Source organism: Amblyraja radiata, chromosome 5 (genome assembly GCF_010909765.2).
Source record: "Amblyraja radiata isolate CabotCenter1 chromosome 5, sAmbRad1.1.pri, whole genome shotgun sequence".
NCBI lineage: Eukaryota > Metazoa > Chordata > Chondrichthyes > Rajiformes > Rajidae > Amblyraja > Amblyraja radiata.
Window position 1 is genome coordinate 52022294 of NC_045960.1, and position 27880 is coordinate 52050173.

At 44.8% G+C, this 27880-nt stretch overlaps 1 protein-coding gene and 1 long non-coding RNA gene across 2 annotated transcripts in view; both read left to right on the forward strand.

The window, feature by feature from the left end:
- Positions 1-27880, forward strand: part of nkain2 (sodium/potassium transporting ATPase interacting 2) — a 398362-nt gene that overhangs the window by 254637 nt on the left and 115845 nt on the right. The window lies entirely within an intron of this gene.
- On the forward strand, positions 11306-21336 carry LOC116973286. Its single transcript, XR_004412032.1, has 3 exons — positions 11306-11443; positions 14566-14571; positions 21324-21336. It is a non-coding gene; the product is annotated as an uncharacterized LOC116973286 (long non-coding RNA).

Consider the following 27880-nt stretch of genomic DNA (forward strand, 5'->3'; position numbering starts at 1 on the left):
GAGCAACTTTGGCAGGTGTCCACAATGCATTGTAAAGGATCACATATTCATGGTGTTCCCTGCTTGATTTTATTTCCCTGTTACTTCAGCCTTGGTGTGCAGTTTGATACATTGCTTTATGTTTTGCACCCCCTGGCAGAGTACCACCATAATCATTGGAGATATTGTGTTTGGATTGCATCATCATGATCACCATCTGAAGAATGTGTTTTTACTACCGTGATATTTAATTTCCTTTCTTTAAAACACATAGAGTGCAACAATGAGGATAATAAAATTTGCTAAAAGCATCATTATGTAGTTCTTAACTATTTTATGGCATACAGCCAGCACTTAGGCAAGCATAAGTGAACACTAACTCATTGACATGGGTGGCTGTAAATCATTTTGAAATGTTAAGTGTGTTTACTTACTTGAAATGTTCAGTGATCTTCTCGAGCTCCAGTCCTACTCTATTTTATCAAAGCTACATGTGTTTCACTGTATTGCCATTGTACTGCTGATTTGTAATCAGCTGATATATATTTACGTTCCACAAGGTTATAATATCACAGCTGGAAAATGTGTAAATTCATTTATTTTTTATTTTGTTCTCATCTAATTCTTTGCATCCATTCTTTTCCTCTTCTGCCCAATCCAGTGACCATAGTTTCCTTCTGGGGGAGAGTTGAAGGGTTGTAACACACATCATCTTTGTATTGTACTGAATTAATGAATGCACGCAGATATCATTGAAAAGACTTCAAATTCACTGACACCTGAAAAACGTGACAAATTGAAATATCGTATCAACATGTTATTTTAATGTCAGAATGTAGATGTTTTCTATGTGGACTTCAGTAAAGCATTTGAGAAGGTTCCACATGGTAGGCTTCTCTGGGATGGTAGATCAAATGGGATTCAGGGAGAGCTAGCCAACTGGATAGAGAATTGGCTTCATGGAATGAAGTCGAGGGGGATGGTGGGAGGTTGTATTTCGGTTGGAGGCCTGTGACTCATTGTGTGCCTCAGTGACCATTGCTGAGATCATTGCTGTTTGGGGTTTATATCAACTATTTGGATGAGAATGTACAATGCATGATTAGTAAATTTGCAGATTACAGTAAAGTGAGTGATAACATAGATAGCAAAGACAGTTATCAGAAATTACATCAGCTTAACAAGTGTGCTGAAGAATGGTCAATGGAATTTAATGCAGATAAGTCTGAGGTGTTATGTTACAGTTGTATAAGACATTGGTGAGGTTGCATTTGGAGTATTGTGTTCAGTTTTGGTCACCCTACTATAGGAAGGATATTGTTAAGGCTAGAAAGAGTGCAGAGAAGATTTATGAAGATGTTGCCAGTATTCAGGGGCCTTAGGGAATTATCATCAAGAAATATGTTAATGACTACATTCCACCAAAGTCAATTAGGGTCTGTCCTAACCAGAACCCTTGGAAGAACAGGGAGATTCACTTTCTGCTGAAGTCCAGATTTGAGTCTTTCAAGAAGGATGATCCGACACTATAGGGAGGTTTCACGGCAGTCGGATCACGACCCATGACCCGTACTGTTGCTACGCTACTCCAAGTGGAGTACACGCGTTGAACTGCAGGTAAGCACTTACCATTGTTTCCAGCGTAGAGGGCCCATTAAAACCCGCCAAAATTGTCAATTTTTGCGCTGTAAATAATTATGGAAATCGGGATAAGCGTGAGAGACATTTAGCCTACTTCAGAAATCCAAAAGTGAGGAGAAATTACGGTAGATAGAAGTGAGAGCTGAACGGACAACAACAACAGCCAGAGTGCTTGGCGAACATTGGCCGTTTGCTCACTGCATTTCATCAACTAAGGCATTATTTGTGTTTTTTCTTGATTCCTTTGACATCTAAAAAGTTTCAGAAGTGATAAATCTGGCTGTAAATTTTTTAACTTGGTTCTCAAGTGGGTTTTTACATACAAAATGAAAACGCATCTGAAGAAAAATTTACAGCCAGACTTATCACTTCTGAGACTTTTCAGATACCAAAGGAATCAAGAAAAAACACAAATAATGCCTTACTTGATGAAATGCAGTGAGCAAACGTGATAATTCCCAATATTTTCAATTCCCATATGTTCGCCAAGCACTTTAGCTGCTGTTCTCCCTTCAGCTCTCGCTTCTCTTTACCTTCATTTCGCTTCACTTTTGGAATTCTAAAGTTGGGTACATGTCTCTCACACTTACCCCGACTTCCACAATTTTTTTCAGCGCAAAAATTCAACATTTTGGCGGTTTTTAACAGGTAGGAAAGTACGTGTTTCTTGCATTAATATCATATACCGGAAGTTACGGATGTCCTCCAGATGGATTGAGCGGCTCCGTGCGTCAAGCCCTATGACCCAGTGACCTTACGTGCAACCCCCCTATACAAAGAGGCCAACTATGACCTCCACAAAGCTATCAGAGAGAGAATTCCAAAACAAGCTGGAGGATCAATTTAATCAAGCAGATGCCAGGCAACGGTTGTAGGGCCTGAATGCCATCATGGGCTACAAGCCAAACTTAGGGATGATCTCTGGCTACAATACATCTATCCAGATGAGTTTAATGTCTCTTCCACATGCTTGAACTGGCAAACAAAGTCCCACCAAGGCACATGCCCCATTCCCCCACTAGCTCTGTACCATACATCTCAATGCATGAAGTCAGATCTGATTTCGCAAAGATAACATCTCGGAAAGTGGCCAGCCTTGATGGAGCTCGGAGGAGTTCTGAAATCGTAAGCCAATCACCCGGCCACAGTCTTTGCCGATGTCTTCATCCTCCCATTTCAACAGGCTACTGTCCCCATCTATTTCAAGACATCCACCATCAGTCCAGTCCCCACAAAGAACAAATTGACCTCAGTAGCTCTAGATTTGACCACAATTAAGTGCTTTGAAAGAATGGTAATGACCCATATCAGTGCCAGTCTTCCAGACAATCCAGTCTCCTTGCTATTTGCATATAGAAAAATAGGTCTATGGAGGATGACTAAAGGGCCTGTCCCACTTACGTGTCCTTGGCATGCAAATTACGCGACCTCTTCGTCGCATTGTGGCGCACAGGCATCGTATGGCCGTGCGGGGCCGGTCCCACTGAGAAGCGCGGAGGGGTATGTAGTTGTGCGCAACATCGCGCGGGGCTCCGAAATTTTTGTAGCGAACAAAATCTTTGCGTGCCAACGGCCTGTCGGTCGAAGTGGGATAAGCTCAAGACCCTGCCGTGACACAACGTCTCACCTCCAACAGCAGCAGAAGCAGGCAAACAATCGCCGAACTCGGCCTGGGGCTCACGGCCGTTGCGGATCCGGTCTGCCCCACTTCTACTCCCAGAGCGGGGCCAAGAAAATTGAAGATAGACACAAAATGCTGGAGTAACTCAGCGGGACCGGCAGCATCTCTGGAGAGAAGCAATGGGTGACGTTTCGGGTCAAGACCCTTCTTTCAGACTGAAGAAGAGTCTCGACACGAAACATCATCCGTTGCTTCTCTCCAGAGATGCTGCCGGTCCCGCTGAGTTACTCCTGCATTTTGTGTCCATCTTCAAATGACGTCACGCACTCCAGACGGCTGTGCGGGCGCATGAAATCGCGCGCGACCTTCGCGGGACCGTCGTGCCTCAACGCGACCACGATGCCGCGTAATTTGTGTGCCAAGGACACGTAAGTGGGGCTTAAAGCTCAGCCTTCAACATCATCCATAAGCTTCAGGGCCTTAATCTTGGGGCCTCCACCAGTAACTGGATTTTGGTTAGTATTGGTCATAACATTTCCGCCACACTGTTCCCCCGCAGGGTTGTGTGCTCAGGCCTTTGGTCTACTCCCTATACGCTCATGATTGTGTGGCCTCGTACATTGCCCACTCGACTTTTAAGTTTGCCGACAATACCAGTGTTGTTGGCTAGATCAACCACAACGATTTGACAAAGTAGAGGAAAGAGATCAAGAACCTTGTGCCATGGGGTCAGGACAACAACCTAGCACTTAATGTCAGCAAAATGAAAGAGTTGATTGTTGACCTGTGGAAACAAAGAGGTGAACACAACCCTGTCATCATCAATGAAGCTGCTATAGAGGTGGTGCGTGGATTCTCATTGCAGAGCATCCATATCATCAGCAATCTAAACTGGACCCTCCATACTGATGCTGCCATCAGAAGGCACAAGGGCATATTTACTTTATTAAGTGTCTGAGAAGATTCGACATGTCCACGAGAATTCTATCAAACTTCGACAGATGCTCAATGAAAATCCTCTGATGGGATATTGTGCAAATAAAGTACAAAAGAAGCTAAAGTACAATGGCAGAATGGCAATAGTTACTCTGTTATTGTATCAACGCTGCTCCTGACTGCCTGAATCTGCAAAGAATGGTGAACACATCCCAGTACATCGCAAACTCATCTCTTCATTCCATAATTCAGTCCATCTTCATGGTGCATTGCATCAGGAAGGTCGGAGACATTGTTAAGAATGCTTGCCATCCTGGCCATTCTCTTTTCTCTCTTCTACCTTCTGGGAGAAGATACAGGAACTTGAAAACTTGGATATCCAGACTTAAGAACAGCTTTTTCCTCACTGCCATCAGACTTCTGAATCACTTACTGCTTTCACACTCCTTCCTGGAAGTGCTACAATGTGCCCTTACATTTAACTCTACCTCTTTCAGTTATTCTGGTATTGTACTTTAATATATTTTACACGTCAAATTCATACTCCAATCCCATAATCCCACATCATTCTGCTGTTTTGCACTTGTCGTTGTATTTATAGTTGGATTTATCATTACAGTTCATATACTGTTTCATTCATGCGGTTCATATGAACAAGGGATTGCATTGCACCCTGGTGTATATGGCAATAAACTAATCTGAATCTGAATGTAAGCTCGAAGAATAGTACCTCATTTTCCATCTGGCTAGTTCTCATGTAACATTACTTCAATTTATGTGTCTCTACAGATGCTACCTGTCCTGTTGAATATTTTCATAATTCTCTTTTATATCAGATTTCAAGCTTGTAGCTATAAAATGGGGGCGGCATGTGTAAAGCATAGCAAGAGTGAGAAGGTAGAATTTATTGCACAGATGATGGAGAATGAAAAGAGATTCCACAGGAAGTGAACAAGATGGAATTTTGTTGAATTGTGCTTGTGGAAGTTGGGATTTAGCAAGGGATGTCCTCCAGCAAGGGAAACTTAGAATGGAAATGAAAAAGCCTGGAAGAAAAATTCATTGAAAGCAAGACAGGTAGGAATAAAGAAGTGCAATATTTTGAGGTGGGAATAAGTGAGTGCTGGCTGTCTCCAGGTGACAAAAATCATAATCTCAAGTGTCCACTTAGTTTCTATATTCATTTTTTTCTACAAAAGGCGGTTCAAATTATTTTGCAAAGTCAGTACAGTCAAATCACTTATTCCACTAATGCATTCCACAGCCAACAAATCTCCAGGTGAAACAGTTCTTCATCATCTTAAGTATTTTATATTTAATCTTGTTTTGATGTTCCCACATTCAAATTCACTGGATAAAGTTTGCCTTCATATACTTTTTACATCCAATGATTATTTTAATACATCTTCATGAACCCTGCTCCTTCTATTAAATTCAAGATTAAAAACTAGCTAGTTCGCACTGAAGGAGTAATGCCTTTGTGATTGCTGCCATTAAACAAAGGGGGAGCAGAGTGATTCTAGCATCCAGCTGACGTGGCTGAAGGGCTCTATGAGTTCAGAACTACTGTTACAGCTATCTGAATTCCATCAATGAAGACCCCATTCTTACAAGCAGTTGGCTGCTCCCAAGGGTGGAGTGTGTAGAAGGGGTTAATATTTTTTAGGTTAGTAATAAAGCTCAATTTTGCCTATGCAATAAATTAAACAGAAGATATGTGTTACATCGTCAGAAATCTACAATCCCAATTATTTACATGTAGTAGCACCACTCACCTTCACACTGAAGTCAGGTTCTGTTCCACTTTCAGTATGATTCAGTCAAAACAAATTAGCAGTCTCCTGTTTACACAACCAATAAATAAACCAAGGGCATGTTCCTGACAATATTATAAATAGTGTAAGAAGGAACTGCAGATGCTGATTTAAACTGAAGATAGACACAAAAAGCTGGAGTTACTCAGCAGGACAGGCAGCATCCCTGGAGAGAAGGAATGGGTGACGTTTTGGGTCAAGACCCTTATTCAGAATATTATAATATATATAGTCCTTATATATTATGCAAAAAAATAACATTCAGATATTATAGTGGTTAACCTAGAAATTAATTCACGTAGTATTGTGTTTTAGAACACAGTGTGATCCAAGTGGAACACTACATCGTTTCCAAGATGGATCACCTTCTCTGAAAATTCAATCAGGCATTTCCTCTATCTAGCTGCACTTGCTGCAGTCACTTTCCACATTGGGCATGCATGTAAAGATATAATTCTCTATGGAAACAGAGTTTCCACAAGAAATTAGTTCCTATCAGTCAGAAATGTGGCTATCAACGGAGAGGTTTAGGTCAATCAGGTTTTCAATAATGCTGTAGGAAGGAACTGCAGAAGCTGGAGTAAATCAGCAGGATAGGCAGCATCTCTGGAGAGAAGGAATGGGTGACATTTCAGATCGAGACCCTTCTTAAATAATGCTGCTGCTTCCCAAAGAAAATTCCAGTCTTTAATTGATTTACCTGCTTTCCCCCACACACCCCTTCTCTGATGTACATTGTGGTATTGATTATGTTCTTCTTTATAACTCCCCCCTCCAACACACACTATAGGCTGCACCCCGAGCTGCTGTTACTTTTGACCTCAGGTGTAATGTATTTTCAAGTGGCAAGTCCATGGCCAAATTGATTGCGGGTACAGCTGCCGGGATTAATTTAACCCACCTTTGTGGTTTTCAGTGTTTCTGGAAAGATAAGTGCAAGAAGATTCACAAGAGACCAGGAATCCTCATTACATTACATTCTCAGCACTTATCCTACTCAACCACAATCACCCTTTCCATTTTGGATCCAGTTCAGAAATAATGTCCACCATTTTATTGCATGCAATCAATCATACAAAAATAGATGTAGTGTCAGGTTTATGGTCCTTTCTCAGTACTGATTGGTATAGTTTGGATTTGTCAGTGCGCTGAAAGAAAAATTATTGTTGCTGGCACAGGACATGCTGTACTAAGTGCAAATGTGTCTCCTTCTTCCTCTTTCTCACGTAGGGTGGGCAATTATGAGGCACAAACAAAAGAAACGGAATTCCTGTCTCCCCCAAAGATTTTAAAAGATCTGTTGCAGCCATAAATTGTTTATTTTAGATGAAGTAAAATTAATTTAGAATGGAAGGCATTACATTAAAGCAAAGTATTGAAGATCTAGCAGCTCAGTGGCATAGCGGTAGAGTTGCTGCCTTACAGCACCAGAGACCTGGGTTTGATCCTGTGACCGTGTGGATTTTCTCTGGTTGCTCTGGTTTTCACCCACATTCTATAGACATGCAGGTTTATAGGTTAATTGGCTTCTGTACATTGTCCCTAATATGTGGGATAGAACTAGTGTACGGGTGATGATTGGTCAGTACGAACTCGGTGGGCCAAAGGACTTGTTTCCACGCTGTAACACTGAAACTAAAAACAAAAATTAAACCTTTTGAAAGCAAGTTTTTAAAAAAGACCATAGTTTTATTCCTTTTGCTGCATTCAAGCTTGAGGTTAGCTGAAATATTGGATGCATCAGAGTGAGCCTTCATATAACATTTAATGGAAGATTAGGACTTAACTATGCTGAAAGCAAATAAAATTGTACTTGTAGTTACCTCATTGCACCAGTATAAATTGCTAATCAAAACTGTCCCTATGCATCCTATTTTGGATGAGATCCACTTCTATTATTAACTTAGGTGCTTTTAAAGAAATTGGTGCATTGCGTAATAAAATTGATCTTACACAGCTTTTAACCTTTAGCCTGCTTAACGAACATAATTTTTGTTGAGCTCACATTGCAAACACAGTGATTAAAATGTAGGCTGTAAAACAAAATACATGACATAAAGTGTTTTATATCCATTAAATTACACCATTATTTTAAAGCAGGTGGAACAGCTCCTTCAATTGAAAATCACTTGAACAAACTGAAGCAGAAAACATATAGCAGTATTTTCATAGTTCAAGCAGGTGTAATTCATGCCATCAGATTTATTTTATTGCCAACATTGAAATGTAAATACATCAGAAAACCGAGGAGAAACCAAATGGATTAATTGAAGCTTCATGGCCAAGAAGCATTTTCCAAGCATAACCAAGAGAGGATTTAATTTTTATTTGAACCATTCTACGGCCTAGTTTTAAATCAACAGTGATATTGAGTATATATATTCCATTGGACTGATAATACCGTATGCATTGGTTTAAAAGGAGAATACTGAAAAAGAGAGATCGCTATTGTTGGTAATGCGGAAAATGATTCTTCACTTCATGGTTAGAATCCTTGAGAATGAGATTGCATTCCACAGTGCAGATCAGATATGATAAAGCTGGATTGCCACTAGTATTTCCACAAACACAATTAATTTACAATTCTTTCCACCAAATCCCAGCCATGTATGACTTTTTATAAAACAGAATATTCTGGAGATACTCAGCATGAAAAAACACATTTGAAGGAAGACTAAAATGGTCTCTACACTTATTTTCTTGTTTGCCATAAAGTTTTTGATATTAAAAGTTATCATTTTGACACTTCAGTGGCAGGATGTTTGAGTGAACGGTAGTCACTAGCTTACTCTAATTTGGAATATAACCAACAGTGCCAGATATTTGTCCTGGATTTTCATGTGTGCATCGTGCTATTTTGTCTAATATAAGAAATAATTGATGCATTTCCTAAACTCCAGATAGATCTTAATGTCCATGAAACTAATTGGATACAATTTTGAGTTTGCTGATGATGGGAAATGTAGAAAGTAGAAAAAAGACCAGGTGGTAACAGAGTTCAGAAAGACATGAACAAACTGGGAGATGGGACAAGTCTTTAATTTAATGTCGTTCATCTCAGCCCCCGACCACAGCTACCTTGGTACCATTTGCAAACTTACGAACCAATCCATCTGCAAATGACGTGGACATAAATGCAGATGTATTCGTTTGTAAGTCACTATTAATTCCGTGTATCTTAATCTTCTGGATCAGCCTACCATGGGGGACATTATCAAATCCCTTACTAAAACCCATGTAGACAATATCCACTGCCCTAGTCTCATCGATCATGTTCATCACCTCCTAAAAAAATACGATCGTTAGTCAGACACGACCTGCCACGTATAATGCTATACTCTTTCTAATTAATGCATTCTCTTCTGAATGGGAGTAAATCCTATCACGGAGAATCCTCATCAATAGCTTCCTTACTAGTGAGGCGAGGCTTGCTGACCTATAATTCCTCGGATTCTCCCCCCTTCCGAAACAAAGGAATACTAGCTACTCTCCAGACCTCTGTGACAAAAAAAATTGCAAAGGTCTTTGCCAAGGCACCCGCAATCTCCTTTCAATAACCTGAGATACATCGCATCAGACCCTGTGGATTTATCCACCTTAATCATCTTCAAGGGCCCTAACACCTCCTGCTTCTTAATCTCAAACTGACCTTGCATATTTATTTTCTCCACACTGTTCTCACTGACCTCCATGTCCTTCTCCTTGGAGAAAACAGATCCAAAGCACTCATTTAGTATCTCACCTCCATCCCCTGGCTCCACACACAAGTTCCCTCCTTTATCCTTGAGCAGTCGTACATGGTTACCCTCTTGTTTTTAATGTAGGTTTAAAAAGTTTGGGATTTTCTATAATACAACTCTCCAAAGCCATTGTGTGCCCCTTTTGGCCCTTTTGGCCCTTTTGGCCCTTTTGGCCCTTTGGCTTGTGTTCTTTCCTCCTTGCTTTGTACCAGGGGATTTTTTTTTTTTTAAATTCTTTATTTCGAACAGAATAAAACAATAAAAAGCAAGTGTGAAACAGCATACAAAAAACAAAACAAGAATATTTATAAAGTGTCATAAACAATATCTATAAATAAATGAAATCGTATGTGTCCGAAAAGGAGCAGGAAGAAGCCAAAGCTTATTAATTCCCACCCCTTATTCAACTGCTTGTAATTATCTTATACAAATTTAGCAGCTATATGTACACCATATGTACACCAGCAGCTATATGTACACCAAATTATTTACATTTATACACTAATCAAATATTTACAAAGCCATACAAAAAAGAGAGAAAAAAAGAAAAAAGAAAAGAAAAAACCTTCATATACTATAGTATCTTATATATATATAACCCATCACCCTATAATCACCCTTCCCAATACAATCAGTATAACAAATATCCCACTCATAATCACCTATCCTCATCCCAATATCCTTTTAAACAAGTGTTTTTGTACATCTTTTTAAACTGAATTATGCTTGTGCTAAGTTTTATCTCCTGTTCCAGACCATTCCACAAATTCACACCACAGATTGCTATGCACATACTTTTAAGAGTTGTTGTGACATTGAGTTTTTTTAAATTATGTTCCCCTCTCAAATTATACCCACCCTGTCTTTCCATAAAGTTTTCGTATATTTCTTGGAAGTAAATTATTTCTTGCTTTGTACATGATTTGCGCAGTCTTAAATTTAACCAGATCGGTGAACTTCAGTGTATGTGACTTTAAGAATAATAAATTGGTATGTTCAAGATATCCAACGTTATTGATAATTCTTATTGCTCTTTTTTGTAATGTGCATAATGGCTGTAGGTTGGTTTTGTAGGTGTTACCCCATATATCCACACAGTAACTCAGATATGGCAATATGAGTGTATTATACAGAGTATGTAATGATTTGTGGTCCAGAATGTGTCTTGATTTTCCCAATAGTGCTATCGACTTTGCCAGTTTTGCTTTGACGTGGTTTATATGTGGTTTCCAGCAGATTTTGTGGTCTAAGATCACACCAAGAAATTTATTTTCATATAATCTTTCTATACTTATGTTGTCTATTTTCAATTGTACTTGAGGGTTTGTTTTATGTTTTCCAAATAGCATAATCTTTGTTTTGCTTAAATTTAGAGACAATTTGTTGACATCAAACCACTGATTTAATTTATTAATTTCTGATGTGATGACCTCCAAAAGCTGCTTCAAATTGTCACCGGAACAAAAAATATTTGTATCATCGGCAAATATAATCAATTTCAGTATATTTGATACTTTGCATATGTCATTAATGTATATTATGAAAAGGTTTGGACCTAACATAGACCCTTGAGGTACTCCACAAGTTATGTTCTTGTAAGTTGATATATGTTCACCTATTTCGACAAATAGTTGCCTGTTTCTTAAATAGCTTCTCACCCAATCCAATCCAACCCCTCTGATGCCATACCTATCCAGTTTCATGAGTAAAATGTCGTGATTTACGGTATCAAATACTTTTTTTAAGTCTATGAATATTCCCACTGCAAGTTTTTTCATTATCTATGTCATTTGTGATTTCCTCGATTAGTTCCATTAGTGCCATATATGTTGATCTGTCTGTCCGGAATCCATATTGACTGTCGACCAAAAGCTTATGTTTTTCAATGCAATTGTCAAGTCTTTCTGTAAAAAGTTTTTCAAGGATCTTGGAGAGTTGGGAGAGTAAAGAAACAGGCCTGTAATTTGTGAAATGGTGTCTATTCCCAGTTTATATAATGGTATTACTTTAGCTATTTTCATTTTGTTCGGAAATTTACCGGATTGAAAAGACAAGTTACAGATATGAGTTAATGGTTCTGCAATTTCTTCAATAACGTTTTTTATTATAATCATATCAATATCATTCCAATCAGTAGAGGATTTGCTTTTACATTTTCTTACAGTGTCTATGATTTATTTTCCTTTGACTGCTCTAAGGAAGATAGAGCTATTATTTCTATCCCAAAGATCAGTATCTGCCCCTTCTTTTGTTTCTGGGTCATTAATTTCTTCTGCCAAATCTGGTCCCATATTTACAAAGAATTTGTTAAAACCATTAACCGCATCATCCATATTATTTATTGTCTTGTCTTCCTCAATATAATACCCAGGGTAGCCTGTATTTTTTGATCCATTTCTAATAATACTATTTAGCACGTTCCATAAACCTTTCATATTGTTTTTATTATTCTCTAACATTGATTTTGGGAGAAGATTAAAGGGGCGAGATGACATTTTTTCACTCAGAGGAACTCACCGCCTGAAAGAATGTTAGTTTTCAGCATTGTTCACTTACGCATTATTCCTTCTCAGAAAATTAACGACATGTCGGGTCTCTGCTGGTTGAAAAATACCTATTTGGCTAATTCCAGCTTCCAGCTCTCGACCTGTAGCTGTGCAGGTCATCCTTGCTCAAGAACATATCCACATTTCTGTCTCTCACATCCTTTCATACATTAAGTTTCTCTGGGTGAAAATATAATTCTCTCCTCTTTAATGCTATCCTGCATTGGAATGTACAGTTAGTTGAATTTCGACAATCGGGGCATTCTCCACTGGAACCATTGTGAATGGGAGAAGCAACAGTCGCCAACTAATTAAATGGCATCCAGGGCAATTCATACTGGCCGATGAATATTTCAAGTGCCTGCCACTGCTAAATTCATTAGCATATAAATAGGCGATTGAACAGGTCTTACATGAAAGGTGAAAGCCTTTCCTTTGCACTATTTGCAATGGGGATGTGTGCTAAGTATAGGAAAGGAAATTGTCATAGCTATAGGTTCCTTTGTGCCACTGCTTGCAAACCCCAATAACTGGGTAAAGAATGATCAGAATGATCTTTGTTGAAAGCAGAAATTCACAACTGAATTGCAATCTGATTATAAGAATATGGAGTAAGCCATTTAGAACGGAGACGAGGAAACACTTTTTCTCACAGAGAGTGGTGAGTCTGTGGAATTCTCTGCCTCAGAGGGCGGTGAAGGCAAGTTCTCTGGATGCTTTCAAGAGAGAACTAGATAGGGCTCTTAAAACAGCAGAGTCAGGGGATATGGGGAGAAGGCAGGAACGGGGTACTGATTGGGGATGATCAACCATGATCACATTGAATGGCGGTGCTGGCTCGAAGGGCCGAATGGCCTACTCCTGCACCTATTGTCTATTGTCTATAACAGTGCATCATGAGTCACACAATGTGATTAAAATCAATTCTCACATGAACACTACACATATACTACTCTATCTTTTAAAATAAAGAAATAAACCAAAGCAATCACTTTGGGGTGGCACAGTGGCACAGCAGTAGTGATGTTGTCTTCAGCGTCAGAGACCCGGGTTCAATCCTGCCTATGGGTGCTGTCTGTATGGAGTTTGCGCGTTCTCCCTGTGACCACATGGGTTTTCTCCGGGTGCTCCGGTTTCCTCCCAAGGACATGCAAGTTTGTAGGTTAATTGGCTTCTGTAAGTTGTCTCTAGTGTGTAGGATTGAGCTAGTATTTGGGTGATCATTTGTCAGCAAAGCTTCAGTGGACCGAAGGGCCTGTTTCCATGCTGTATCTCTAAACTAAAAAAAAACTTTAAAATATTTATACAACTAAATGTACAGCTGTATATGTAGCCAATTAATTTTTTAGTCTCTTGATCTTTTTGTTCCATGAACTCTTCATTGCAAACTACATGTAACATATCTCTATATAGGTCTCATATGTTCTAGTATTCCCTCTGTAGTTATGGTGCCAGAGATTACCTCATTGCTTTAAATGCAATGTATTTTGCGACTTTAGATAAGGTCAGTTATGCACAGCACCTTTTATAAACAACATAAAATCTAATAATTTAAATTACTAATTATAACAGATACAATTATTTAATAAATTTTAGAACATCAATGGAGACTATGAATTCAATAGCAACAGTCTTTACTTTTGCATGAGACCCCTCCATTGACTTATCTATGCTCTCATACTGTCTTGCATTTCGATTTTTCTCCTTTCCCAATTCTTTAATGTTTCTTTTATCATCCTCTTCTTATCTTCTCCTCTTCCATGTCTTTTGAACCTTTGCTCTGGGCTTATTCCCCTCATTTCCTTTTGAGGCATGTATTTGCCCTTGGCCCAAATTAATGGAAGAACCCATGATCCCTTGGTTGCTCCGACCTGGATCTTCCAAAGCCCAGACTATGAATGAAACGTCTTGTTGCTTCTGTCATGGAGTACAGCCTGTCACTACCACTGACTGTCATTGTCACTGCCTGTTATTGTCACTACTAGAAACATAGACAATAGATGCAGGAGTAGGCCATTTGGCCCTTCGAGCCAACACCGCCATTCAATGTGATCATGCCCGATCATCCAAAATCAGGACCTCGTTCCTGCCTTCTCCACGTATCCTTTGATTCCGTTAGCCTTAAGAGCTATATCTAACTCTCTTGAATACATCCAGTGAATTGGCCTCCACTGCCTTCTGTGGCAGAGAATTCCACATACTATACTAAGAGAAGCTCATTCTCAATGTCCTCATACCAGATCACTCCTCGACTCCCTCATGAAGCAACAACTGAAACATGAAGCCAGTATTTTGTTGCATAACCGAATAAACAGAGGTAGAACTTTATTTGCAACACTATATTGAAAGCAGTAACTCTTAACTAAAGTGGAGTGTGTGGGTCAGGAGTCCTTCCATGTGATACAGATCATTACTTAAAGGTACACACACTCTCTCTCTCTCTCTCTCTCTTTTTTTTTTTTTTTTTTTTAAATTCCAAGACTTTATTCAACACATCAAATAATACAACAGATCACGTCATACACAAAACGAAATTACATTATACCAAGTGTCATTATAGTACAACATTACAATAATTATTCACAATACTCTCAACCCCTCGCGGTGACCAGCGCCCACGGAATATCTCCAAAGTCCCCGTGAACACCGCATGTTCCCTCTCCAGGGACACACGTGCACGGACGTAGGCCCGAAAGAGGGGCAAGCAGCCGACCCTTGCCTGACCATCCATCGCCTGCTGCCTGGACCCGCGTATGGCCATCTTGGCCAGGCCCAGGAGTAGACCGACAGGTAGGTCCCACCCTCCCACTTGGCTCTCCCCACAACCTGCCTTGTGTCCAAACACAAGAATCGTAGGACTAAAATGTAACCAGAACTTTAGCAACAACCCCTTCAGATATTGATACAGGGGCAGTAGTCTCTCACACTCCATATAAATGTGGAACACGGTCTCTTCCTCGCCACAGAAAATACAGGCAGCGGACGAGTCCGTGAACCGACTCAAAAGTTTGTTACATGCCACCGCTCCGTGCAGCACTCTCCACCCCAGGTCCCCAATGTAAAGGGGGACAACTCCCGTGTAGAGGGACCCCCACTGGGGACCTTCCCCGCCTTCAGGTGGTAACACCGTCCGCCATGGAGTGTCGGGACGGGAGACGAAGGCAAGGAGGTGCAGAATGTGCAGGAACATTCTATACAGTGAGCGTCTCTTCGCGTCACGAAACGGCACGCTAATCATCTCCGAAAGGCGGCTCAGGTTGTGTGGAGCCGGTGCCCGAGATATGTCCCGGAACCGAGGCCCGATGAGCAGATCTGACGGAGCAGGTAAGAGCTCATTCAAAACCACTCTAGGCTCGCGCCTCTCCTCGACACCCGCCATGATTTGGTGAGGACCGGCCACTCCCGCAGCCGCAACATCCCCCTCCCCTCGTGGAGCAACACGCTGGCTGAAAACAACCAGATTCCTCACTCTTAACACATCCCGGTAGAAAACAGGCAAGCCCCTTAGGGCGGGTCGACTGATGCCCGCCTCCGGGAGCCGCGAGACCCCCCTTAGACAACGACCCCGTCGGAAAAATTACGTGGCCAAAACGTGCCATCTGGGGGGGTTCTCTATATACATATACCTCCTCAGAGTCCTGAGGCGGAGAGCTGCCACCTGGGTACGCACGCATACCAAGGACTGGCCACCCTCCTCTGACGGGAGACTCAGGACCGCTGCGGAAACCCAGTGCTTCCTATTTCCCCAAAAGAAGTCCACCAGCTTCTTCTGTAAAGCATTTACAAAAATGGAAGGCGGGACAAGAGTAGCCAGCCGGTACCATAACATGGATGCCACCAGCTGGTTTATGACCAACACCCTCCCCTGAAAAGAAAGAACTCCAGGCAGGCCTGACCAGCGCCCCAGCCTGGCAACCACTTCCGTCTCCAACTCCTGCCAGTTTGCCGGCCAAGCATCCTCAGTGGGACTCAGGTACACCCCCAGATAGAGGAGGTGCGTGGTGCTCCACGCAAACATTACCATCTCCTTTGGCAGGGAGTCCACCTGCCACTGACCCACTAAAAGTCCAGAGCACTTGCTCCAATTAATCCTGGCAGAAGATGCAGCCGAGAATATCTTTTGGCAATCACGCATCCTCCGCAGGTCGCCAGGATCGGTGAACATGAGGAGTACATCATCGGCATATGCCGAAAGAACCAACTCCACCCCCGGGCCCGGTAGGGCCAGGCCTGTCAACCTCCTCCGAAGAAGACACAGGAACGGCTCCACACAGACCGCGTACAACTGACCTGACATGGGGCACCCCTGACGGACCCCCTCCCAAAATGAAAGGGAGCCAACAACGCACCATTAACCTTCACAAGGCACTCCACTGCAGCATACAAGAGGCGGACCCGGGCCACAAAATGCGGTCCAAATCCGAACGCTTGCAACGTCCCGAAAAGGTATTCATGCTCTACCCTATCAAAAGCCTTCTCCTGATCAAGAGACAGAAAAGCAGCTGACTGACCAGTACCCTGGGCTAGATGAATCAGGTCCCTAACCAGGTGGATGTTATCCTGAATGGACCGACCAGGGACTGTGTAGGACTGGTCATAGTGAATCAACTGAGACAGCACGGAGCCCAGGCGATTTGCCATCGCCCGTGCAAAAACTTTATACTCTGTGCATAGGAGAGAGACCGGGCGCCAGTTTTTCAACAGGCGGAGTTCCCCCTTCTTGGGCAGCAAGACAACAACTGCTCTACGCCACGAGAGGGGCATCTCCCCGGTCGCCAGGCTCTCCCCCAGAACCAACATGTAATCACCCCCCAGGATACCCCAGAAAGCTCTTACAAACTCTACCGTCAGCCCATCCATCCTGGGGGACTTACCCCTCCTGAGCTGATGCAATGCACGAGTCAACTCCTCCAAAGATAAAGGGCCATCAAGAATATCGGCCACCTCCCTATCCATAATCGGTAGACTCTCCCACAGGTCCTGCTGAGCTTCCCCACTGACTCCACCTGCGGAGAACAGGGATCCATAAAAGGACCTGACCAAGGCACTAATCCTCTCTGGATCCGTGACAGAGGAGCCATCATCTGCTAGCAGCTCCACGAGCTGTTTGCGGGCTCCCCGCCCTTTCTCCATAGAGAAAAAGAAAGGCGAAGCTCGATCCAGATCGTGCAGCATCTGGACCCGCGCCCTCACATAAGCGCCTCGGGACCGCTCAAGTTTCAGGTTCCTCAAGGCTTCCTTCTTCTCATGAAACACACCCCATTCGCAAGAGTCACCTCCGACCTGACCCAGGCGATACTCTGCGTCCATCAGCTCCCTCTCAAGCTTCTCAACCGCTGAGTCCCGCCGCCCGGTCGACCCCCACGTGTATTCCTTACAAAAAATACGGATGTGAGCTTTCCCCACATCCCACCACTGCCTAAGGGAAGAGAAGCACATCTGCCTCTCTCTCCACCTCACCCAAAACCGACTGAATGACTCCCGGAAACACCGATCCTCCAGCAGCCGGTCACTAAAGTGCCAGTACGCAGACCCGGCCCGAGCGCGCGCTGGATTAAAATCCGCACGCACCAGACAATGGTCCGAGCATGGCACCAGCTGCATTGAGGCCGCTGAGACACGGGAAACAAACGCTCGGGAGATATATATTCGATCAATGCGGGAACCACCGCCCTCAGACCTCCGCGAAAAAGCAGTGGAGCCTGGGTTGAGGTCCCGCCACGCATCAACCAATTCAAAAGAATCAATCAACCCTCTCAGCTTCTTCGCTACAGCAGGGGCACACTGAGTACCAGAACGATCTCGCACCTCAAGTGTGCAGTTAAAGTCCCCCCCAAGGAAGACACACTCTCCCCGATCAATAGTGCTCAACAGAGCACTCACCTCCTGAAGTAGGCCGGCCTGCATCGTGCCGGAGCTGGGGGCATACACGTTAATGAAATGCAACGGCATGCCATCCAGGCTCACTGCCAGATGGGGCAAACGTCCTGGCACAACTTCTTGCACTTTTATAATATTGGGCAGGAAATTCTGAGCCAACAGAATGGCCACCCCACTCGAATTTGAGCTAAGATGACTCATATAGACCTCACCTTCCCACTCCAATCTCCAGGTGGGTTCATCACTGACAACAGTATGCGTCTCCTGCAGCACTGCAAATTTCCCCTCACTAAGGACCGATAAAAGCTGGAATCTGCGAAAACTCGCTCTACTCCCGTTTAAATTTAGGGTAACTAACGTGAATGCACTGGTACATTAGTTTGAAATCCTCCCACTTCTCCTCCTGGACTCTGTAGCCCTCTCTCTTAGGAACTCCAAAAAGCCCCTAAGCTGGCACTTCTCAGAGCCAGGAAGACCACTATCCTCGCTGGCAAGGATAGCCTCGAGAGTTTCAACTAAGGCCGACAGATCAGCCCACCGTCTCTTAGCAGCCTCAAACTTTGTCTTGTTGCTGCGGCTTGTTTTTAAGAATTCCAGCACCTCGCAGATAGCACTTGAATGAGACTCATCCTTGGTTCCTGGGCTATCGGCCAAGTCACTCGCACCTGACACAACACGCTCAGCATCACCAAGGTCATTTTCAGAAGTCGAAAGACCAGAGCTCTCTGGAATTTCGCTAACCCCTTCACACAAACTGGCCCCATCCCTCTCCCCCTCCTCCGACATGTCACCACCCCCAGGATCAATGCCGGGGAAGGGTCCCGAAGCCCCTATCCGCATCACGCAGCCCACTGACTGGCTGGGCTCCTGCGCTCTGTCCTCACCCTCCACATCTGGGCCTGGGGAAGAGAAAACAAGAGGCACCCCCAGGGTCTGTGGTAAACTGGCACCCCCAGAATCCGAAAGAAGGTCGCTGCCCGAAACAACTCCGACCTCCACAGCACCGAAAGCACCCCCTCCACTGGCAACACCCAGAGGCTCTCCACCAGTCTTTTTTCTCTCCCCTGCCAAATCAGCCGGCAGTACAATACACACCTCGGCACCTCCACTGGCTCCAATATTGAGCACTGATTGGTACACCATTCCCCCCGGCCCCCCTCCCTCGGGCTGACTCTGCTCATCCCCCGTCTCAGGGTCCACACTACCAGGGGAGCTTACCCCACCCTCCTGCGTGCTAACACCCTTAGTAGGCCTCTGAAACGAGGGGACCTCCTCCGACCCAGAGGACGCACCCCCAGGGGAGCCAAGATCAACACACGATGAGATACCTCCCTCGGAGGGCCCCTGTGACGGAAGAACCTCCCCCCGCCCAGAGGACACAGCTCCAGAGGGGTCTACCCCGTCACCTGACCCTGTGGTACCCTCGAGAGATCCCTGAAGCGGAGGCTCAACCTCCAACCCAGAAGACGTCATTTCCTGACCTCCACCCACATCGGTGGTGGAAGGACTGGAAAACTGCACCCCCCTTACTTTGGACTCACGTCTTTGCTCTTCCTCGCCAGGCCCAATCCTCCTTTTTGTCCCACTAGCATGCGGCGGTGTGGTGACCTCCATAAAGGAAGGGTCTTCCGCCTCCACACTACCCCCAGCCACTTTACCACCCGCACGTGTTACCTTCCCTACTCCCGTCAGAGCCACCTCAGCTCCTTGCTGGGCCACGGCAGTTTCACTCTGGGCCTCCCTGGAGCTGACAGGCACCCCTTGGGTGCTCTCCGCACTCGGCAGTTGCACACCCACCTGCTTTTGACTCGCTTGGGTGATCTTTTTCTGCTTTTTCTTCTTCTTCTTCTGCTGCTCCCATTCCTCTCCACCCTCCCCCTGTGCCTCACCTTCAGCCACCCCCACATGTTCAGAATGTAGGGGGTGGGGGCCCTCGCTGCCCCGGGTCCCCAAGGCGGAAACTACAGACCCAGAAGGGCTATCCCCGCTGCCCCGGATCACCGAGGCAGTGCCAGCAGCCCCAGCCAGGTCAGCAATTCCACCCCGCCCCTCCGAGGCATGACGAGCCACCGCTGATGGGCCAGCAGTGCGTTCCTGGGCCGCTGCGCTAGAGGTTCTGGCAGCGACCCCATGATTAGGACATTCCCTACGGAGATGTCCATAACAACCGCACGCATGACACCGTGCCTTTCCCCAACTCCAACGCACGGTTCTAGGGAGACCCCTACACTCCACCTCGAAACTCCCCTCATCGCCTTCCCCCTCCCCCACCTTTACAAACACCCTCCTTTTGAAACTGAGAATCCCTTTTTCCTCCGGGTCCCCCCCAGGGTGCATGAGCCTAAAGCACTTAGACCGCACCTCCCCAATCTGAGACAGGTGTGGAATGAGTGTCGCATCCGGAATACATGTAGGGCAACTCCGCAGGAGAACCGGTCTCACCCTGGACACCCATGGGTCCACCTGTATATGGACCCCCCCCACTGAAATCCCCCTCTCCACCACTGTGGCCACATCCTCCCGTTTCTTCAATATCATCTCAACCTTTCCCCTCTCGAGCTCGGAAGAGACAATAGCCCCCCTACCAAGAAGGGCATTCATAGCCTTCGTAATTGCTCCCCTGGACATCTGGGGCCCAGTTTGAACCGAGATACCAAAACTGTCCCAGTCCAAGTCAACATGAGGCTCATGTTCAGATGGCCTCGCTTCCGCTGCTGATGTCACTACTGCGTAGCTCCTCGCCTTCTGCCGCGCCCCCGCCATCGCCATCCGGGCAGAGGCACAAACCAGCTCCCGTCCCTCCAGCAGCTCAGCAAATTAATTCCCAGGGACAGTCACAGTCCAAAGCAATCCTCAAAAAGCAAAGTCCTCCAGCTGAAGAAGGAAAGTTCCAAACTCGTCCACGCCAGAAAGCCAGCTCGCCCTTTCTTGCCGAACGCAAAAGCACCGTCTTCACATTAAGCCAGGCAGCCGCACTGTGCAAAATGACTTTAGGGCAGAGAATCAGTGCCAAAACACAGCAAAGGCACCGAAACACTTCAAACCCTCGATATCCAGGCACTCTTGGCAGTCCGCCAATGACAGCCGCACCCTGCTCCCTCGACAATGCAGAAAATTATCAAGGGATTTTCACGCTAAATGGAGGAGTCTTTAAAGCATTGGAAAGTTTCAACAGTCCAACAATAAGTTAGACTATGAAGCCCCTCGTGCCTCTGTTCCTTTCCAGCGGACAGGATCCTTCAAAGGCCTCTGCTTAAAACTTCTCAGCCACTGGAGTGAGAAAAAACACAGACTCTTCTAGTAGAGAGAGAGAGCTATCGAAGGAAGCGGATGAGATCGAGCAGAGATATATACGAGATCTACTCTTCGTTCTCGCTTTCTCTCTCTCCTCTTCTCTCTCTCTCTCTCTCTTCTCTCTCTCTCTCTCTCTCTCTCTCTCTCTCTCTCTCTCTCTCGCTCTCGCTCTCTCGCTTTCTCTCTCTCTCTCTCTCTCTCTCTCATTCAAACACTGCCTCTCAAACACACACACACTGATTCTCTCTTACTCTCTCTCACTCACACACTGCCTCTCAAATGCACGTACTTTACTTACTATTTTACTTTAGATATATATCACAGAACGGGTCATTTGACCCACCATGTACACACCAACCAGCGATCACCCTGTACATTAGCACTATTTCGCACACATGGGACAATTTACAATTTTACCAAAAACGTATTTGCCTACAAACCTGTATGTCTTTGGAGTGTGGGAGGAAACCGGAGTACCCTGAGAAAACCCACATGGTCACAGGGAGAATGTACAAACTCTGTACAGACAGCACCTGTAGTGAGGATCTAACCCAGATCTCTGGGGCTCTAAGACAGCAACACACTCACATTCACACTCATACTATAAATGTACACACAGGCATGATATCAATATTAGGATCAAATTGGAGATCAGTGAAATGTATCGAACAGGGATTTTTAAATGTGTGGGAATAGGGTGTTGGTCAGTTTAGTTCAAGATCCAATATGAGATTTTGCAGATTTGAATCTATAAGACATTGGGCTGCTGGAGATCAGAAAGGTTATTTTGTTGAGACCTCATTGTGGAAATCAACCACGAAGATTAATAGAGGAGTTGACCAGGAGAGGAATGGTCAATTGTGGGTGATGTGTGTGCAATAGAACACTAGATGGCAGGATAATGGTGGGGATTCATTCAAATCTCATGAACTGGGGAACATTGTGATCAGAGAAGGGAACGCATTTGTTGGGGGCAGGGGGCAGAATGGAATGCCCAAGGGAATTCATAATGGAATGGCCAAGAGAGTGGTGAATCTCTGGAACTCTCTGCCGCAGAAGGTAGTTGAGGCCAGTCATTGCCTATATTTAAGAGGGAGTTAGATGTATCCCTTGTGGCTAAAGGGATCAGGAGGTATGGAGAGAAGGCAGGTACAGGATACTGAGTTGGATGATCAGCCATGATCATATTGAATGGCGGTGTAGGCTCGAAAGGCCGGGTGGCCTACTCCTGCAACTATTTTCTATGTTTCTATGGAAACCCAATAACATAGCCATTTGTGGATTGAATAGCAAGTTAGTGTGTGCCAGATTGATCAATGGTAGGTGTGGATCATGACCTTGGGTTAAAATGACAATTAATTTTATAGGAAAGGCCCAAGAGAGAGTTATATCCCTATACTACCTCATCTGAAATCATCCGCCTGTCTCTATGACCTTGCACCTGTTCGAAGCGATATTCCTCCTGCTTTGTTGATGCCAACCTCAAAAACATTGTAAAGGCCTGCTTTGATTTGAGTGAACCAGATATGCACCCTCCAAAATCATAAAAATTGCATTCAAAGATGTAGTATATGCTGTGGATAGACACAAAATGCTGGAGTAGCTCAGCAGGGCAGGCAGCATCTCTGGAGAGTAGGAATGGGTGGTTTATGTCGACCCGAAACGTCATCCATGCCTTCTCTCCAGTGATGCTGCCTGTCCTGCTGAGAATTCTGCACAGTGTTGCATGAGTTTTTGTCTAACTCAAAAGTCTATTGGCACTATGGGCCAGTTAAGAACAATGACCATGTCTGCAAGTTAGCATCATGGTATTAATAACCCATGTTTTTTCTACCATTAATGGTTTATCTGTTTAAGTGTTTCACACACAGATTGGGTTACTGCATGAAACCACAGAGCTTTGAAATCTTCACATAGTCACTCACGTGACTTCGAAATAAAATAGAAAGATTAAACGAGCTTACCATTTGAAGTTTGATCTTTATTTTATGAGAAGTTGAAGTGAGGGAATACGTGCCCTCCACTCCCAACCCTACTTCTCATAAAGACCATTTGGTAGTTCTAAGCTCGTTAATCTTTCTATAGTTTAGGTCAGCAACTATTCTGTGGTTTCGTACAGCTGCTCTAAAGTTTGACGTGCATGCGGACTGGCGGGCTCTTCACGTATTCCCTCGCTTCAACTTCTCATAAAATAAAGATCAAACTTCAAACGGTAAGTTCTCGTTTAATCTATCTATCAAACTCCACTCACTGCATTTTTCTGGAGAGGAGTTGCTGTAGTTTGTTTATCTTCCACTGTAGGTTTACAGAGCACTATACAATAGATTGTTGTAATGTACACAATTACATCTCCAATATTTGCAAATGCATTATTGCAATAGCTATCTATATTATACTAAAAGTCTCGTCGTGTTTGTCTGTGAGATTAAGGAACTATGCCAAAATGGAACACAATAGCGCGAAAATGTTTGCAGAATCTTACTCATCTTTTTCCCAAGTTTCTTCACATTTGATGGTATACTTCACAAGGTATAGATATCTAATGTCTTAAAAAAAGGCAACTTTGAAAATAATAACTGCCTGTGTGGGAGACTTTTCTAGCAGCTTCCAGTGATGATGTCACAATGGCATCTCACTGTCGTCCAATCACAATGTGATCTCAAGATTCCGACAAGCGAAAATGATCACAATGGATCTCTGCTGCCAATACAGAAGCTATGAGAGTTGACGGAGTGTGGGATGGGAGGAGAAGAAGTGTTATTTAAGCAGCTCAAGGGGTGTAAGAAGAGAGTGAGATTTTTGCCCCCCCCTCCCCCCACATGGGAAGGATTGATTGGCCCCGGGGAGCGCCATAGACAACTCAAAAGTCGAGTCAATTCATTGGCTTCGGGAAGCGCCCACTGCCCCCCACCCCCGCCCTGGGAAGGATTGATTGGCTCAAGGGAGCGCCAACGCCAAACCAAAAGTAAAGTCCATGCACTGGCTCCGGGAATCGCCGACTTCCCCCCCCCCCCCAAGTGGGAAGGATTGATTGCGTTGGGGGAACGGGTTGCATTGGGGGAACAGGTGAGTAGTGGAAACGAGTTACGTTGGGGAAACGGGTGAGTGGTGAAGAGGGAGGGTGAGTGGTGAAGAGGAGGGGGAGGGAGTGTTGGGGGAATGAGGTGAAATGAGCTGCGCCTGCGCAGCTGGGGCTTATGGGTGAGTGGTGGAATATTGCATTGGGCGAACGGGTTACGTTGGGGGAATGGGTGATGGGGAGATTGGCTCCAGGGTGAGCGCCAAAACCGCGTTCGGGGACCAGCCCTCCCGTGTGACGCTGCGCCCCCCTCCCCCCCCGTGTTGGGGGACGGGAGCCAATGGGTCCCACTTGGTCTAGTTGTTTTATAAAAGTTGCATAGTCTCATTATTCTATAAACTGCAGTTGTTGTGCTGCCTCTCTTCATACATTTTTCATGATATCTGGTCTACTGTTTAAAAATGAATGTTCTCTGTTGTGCTGTCCTTTGAAAGAACATTTAAGTTATTTTATGTCTTAGGACAGCAGTCCAATGCTGACCTCTGTAATATTTCCATGAGAAGTGCCACAAATGGTTGCCTATCCATTGTTAAACGTAGACACTGAATAATGGAATAAATGTAATTCCTTCCATACTTCAGTTTAATCTCTTCAGAAAGAGATTAGGCCAAAAATGAATTAACTGAGTGTTCATATTTAAGTTCCAATTTTGCTGCTGTAAGCAGTAGTGGCTTTGGCAGCAGCATTGTGATGTAATTGTGCATCACAGTCCTTGCCTCTTAGTTTAGTTTAGAGATACACAGGTGCACAACCTTTTATCCGAAGATCCAAATAACGAAAACCTCCGAATAGCGGCCATTTTTTTCGGTCCTTGAAGAAAGGTCCTTGAAAACGTTCACCGAGGGCGGCCCGCAGAGGTGACAGCGGAACCTCCGGTCGGTCCTCGAAGAAAGGGGAACTAAATCCCCATTCATAAAAGAGAAGGTGAGGGTATATTGCGCGGGAGGGTTAATAATTGACAATATGCTGCTGCCTGCCGCTGAGTTAAAAAGTTCCCACGGTAGACTCACGATACACAGTGTTTCGTGAGTCTTGCGTGGGAACTTTTTAACTCAGCGGGGCAGGCAGCAGCAGATTGTCGCTCGCTTCAGTTTCACCCCACCTACACCCCTCTGCTTCCCGGCCATGTGTGTGACCCCTTCCCTCCCCTCTCCAGCTCCCCGCCCATTGCACCGGCGCGGGGGCTTTGCACTGTCTTCACGTCGGCAATGCCAGCAGGTCAGTGCCAGTCACCGGAGACGTCAGGACCAACGGGACACCAACCCCCAGGCCCACTGCAAGCACGGAGATCCCAGAGACCCACAGCCAGCAGCAGCCCAGCCCCGTTCCAACTCCAGAGGAACACGCTCCCCGTAGGGACAGAAGCTGATGGTGTGCAAGGTACTTCTTGTTCTTGGGGTTGCGGATGAGGGGACGCAGCTCGGGCTGTGGGCGAACTGCCACTTGTCACTGTAGCGGCCCATCGGGGAGCGGGTTCCTGTTGGTCCTGACGTCTCCGGCCACCCCCCTGGACAGGAGCTGAGAGATGTCAGGACCACCAGAAGCCGCTCCCCGATGGGCCGCTACAGTTCCCAGTCTCAGCTCCTGTCCAGGGGGGTGGCCGGAGAACGTCAGGCCCAACGGGACACCGACCCCCAGGCCCACTGCGAGCACGGAGATCCCAGAGACCCACAGCCAGCAGCAACTCCAGCCCAGCCCCGCTCCAACTCCAGAGGAACACGTAGGGGCAGAAGCTGATGGTGTGCAAGTAACGTCTTGTTCTTGGGGGTGGCGATGAGGGGGCGCAGCTCGGGCTGTGGGCAACAGCCACTTGTCGCCGTAGCGGCCCTCTGGGAGCGGATTCCTCTGGAGTTGGAGGGGGAGGGGGGTATTGTGCTGTTTGATCGCCCCCTGCTATCCCAGGGACAGGGAGACACAGCGGCTTTTAGACTGGTGGGCATCACTCCAAAGTTCTGCCCACACAGTCAGTAACACCTCTCCTACACTGCATTTCATACAGACATTTATCCTGCTAGAAAAAAACTACATTGAAGACGCCAACTCGCGACCGAGTAACTGCCGGGGATCAAGGCGCAAACTCGCGACCTTGCGGATATGAGCCGAGCACTCTACCACTGAGCCAGCCATTAAAATCTACGCAAAAAAAATTCCATTCCGAAGACCGACAAATTCTGAATTACGAAAAGTGTCTGGTCCCAAGGCTTTCGGATAAAAGGTTGTGCACCTGTACAGCATGGAAACAAGCCCTTCGACCCACCAAGGCCAATGCTGACCATCAATCACTCCTGCAGACCAGTTCTATATTTTTACCCAATTGCACATCCTGTCCCTTCACAATATATGAAAAATGTTACATTGTTGAAGATACCTGTAGCTTTAACAAGTTTGGGGCATTAGTTAAGAAAGTCAAAAGACTGAAGATGGTATAAATCTGAAATAAAAACAGTACCTGCTGGGAACAGTCAAACTAGATTTGACTGACTCTCCAGGTGAGCAGCCAGAGGTTGCTCGTGAGGTTCCTGTAAGGGTATGAGTGCAGTCAATACCTGCCTGTGCTTTGGGCAAACCTACAATACAGGAAAATATCTGTGCCCATTCTGCCTGCTCTAAATTACACACATCTTCATTCCCTCCCATCAAACTCAGGCAATTTACAGCAGCCAATGAATCTACAAACCCACACGTCTTTGGGATGTCGCAAAAAACAAGTGCATCCAAAAGATGTCATTACAACTCACCTTTAATTTCTTGACCTCACTCACGTTAAGTATTTGCCATTAGCAACACAAATGGCATTGTTGCCATCATTGATTACTGCTTGCCATAGTTTTCAATCACAGAATTTAACCTTTTTTTCAACATTAGGCTGGAAAGATTCAGCAGAAACAGTAATTTGAGTAGAATCCTAGCAGATTTTCTCGAAAAAAAAGTGAATACAACATTGAGAAAGATTTTTTTAATGGCAGTGCACACATTAACATTTCAAATTTCAACTAATTTCATTAATAAACACATCAGACTATGTTAAATTTTATCCATAGATGTGTCATCCTCTCTCACTACTACCTCTCTGTGTTTCCTCCTGCTCTCTGACTATGAATTTGTGCATATCTTTCTTTCATTTGTTCTATATCTCTACATCACTGTCTATATCTTTCATTTCCCATTCCCCTGACTAGTTTGAAGAAAGGTCTCGACCTGAAACATCACCCATTCCTTCTCTGCAGAGATGCTGCCTGTTCCGCTGAGTTACTCCAGGATTTTGTGTCTATCTTCAATAGGTTGGTTGTTCTACCTATAACTACTGACCCCTTCCTCAGCCGAACTGTGGACTATTGTACTCTCTGGTT